At 40.7% G+C, this 1,416-nt stretch overlaps 1 pseudogene; it reads left to right on the top strand.

The window, feature by feature from the left end:
• Window positions 1-204: 204 nt before the first annotated feature.
• On the top strand, window positions 205-813 carry LOC140941881 (uncharacterized; annotated as a pseudogene).
• Window positions 814-1,416: the final 603 nt, after the last annotated feature.

Genomic DNA, 1,416 nt, shown 5'->3' with positions numbered 1-1,416 from the left:
CGTTGCTTCTCTGTTAATTACTACACAATGGAACGTTATATCCATCTGAGACATTTCGCATTCTCCTGTTTCAGGGGGATTGGGCAACTGCTTTTCATAAATACAGCCTACACACGCTCAAAAGATCAAGATCCTAGCCGGCGTAGCAAGCGTTTCCTCGCGAGGTTCGTCTAGAAAGCTGGGGCTAAAAAGATCCTTTTTTGAATTCCAACTTTAACACCACGAGTTCTGCGTCCATTTACTTTAACACGAAGGCTATGTTCCGACGGTCGACAAAATGACGAAGACCTCGAAGTAAAAACTGCGAATTTGGTTATAACACAAGGGCCCATTGGGTGGCTTTTAAAGACAGTGAATCTATGGCTCCTTCAGAAGTTTATTGATCACGAATTTGAGGAACGCGAGTTTCTACGAGGGGCTAAGCAAGCCTTGTGTGTTATCTCTGATTTAATAAACAGGCGAAGCTGGGAGGAAATGGAGGGAATAATGTCTGAAAAACTTGCGAGCGATATTCAACACAACACTGACTGGATTGAAAAGCTGGGACCAGTGGTCACGTGGCAGCAAATTATATCCGCAAACATCCAGAAAGTGCAAGTTGGTTTTGTGGAGAACGGGAAAGGCAAATTAGTTGACATTCAAGTGGCGTTCATGTGTGCAAATCAAAACAAAGACGAGTTCTTTGAGAAACAGCATGGAAATGTTAAAATAATCAGCATTCCTACCCCGAAGATTGTGTATTAAACATTCAGAAAATTCATCTTCCCTGATTCAGGTAATGACTGGCATGTAGATGCCATTTCAAGACAGTAATACCTAGGGTGTATCATTATCCAGTTTCTTGAATATAATCCCAGAATGCATTGCATTGTCTTCAAAAATTGGATGGTGAATCTAAAAAATATATACTCTGAGTAGCCTGCAAAGCAGGTGTATTTTGAAGCGTGAACAATGATACTATTTTCAGGACAAATTAATGCTCTCCTGCTGTGTGCCTCTCCTCCCTTCATTTTTTATTGCTTTCAAGATTGTGGCTGTGATCAATGTACCTTTGAGTTTTCGCAAAAAAAAAATGCCTGCTCTGCATGCTGTGCTCTGAGTGCTACATCTGGATTTTTGGATTCACCATCTGTTTGTTTCTCTAGACAAGAATCTACTGTGTCAGATGCACCTGCTGGTGAGCTTCAGTTTTCCTGTGAAAATATGAGGCCTGCTGCGGTCTCTCTCCTACTAAAAAAATCATTTTCAGAATTCTTGCTATGTGCTGTTGACCATCAATCCAACAATGGTTACAAAAGTACAGTTCTGATCCACATTTTTCATTAATGTGGTAACATACCGGTCTACCTCGTTGAATCAAGAATGGTGTGAGGGATACCCAACAGCAGATAGTAATAAATGGTTTGAAATAATGGT

This window comes from Porites lutea, chromosome 6, assembly GCF_958299795.1.
Source record: "Porites lutea chromosome 6, jaPorLute2.1, whole genome shotgun sequence".
NCBI classification, from domain to species: Eukaryota; Metazoa; Cnidaria; class Anthozoa; order Scleractinia; family Poritidae; genus Porites; species Porites lutea.
The sequence above is the reverse complement of the archived record's forward strand: the minus strand, read 5'-3'. Positions and strand labels throughout refer to the sequence as shown.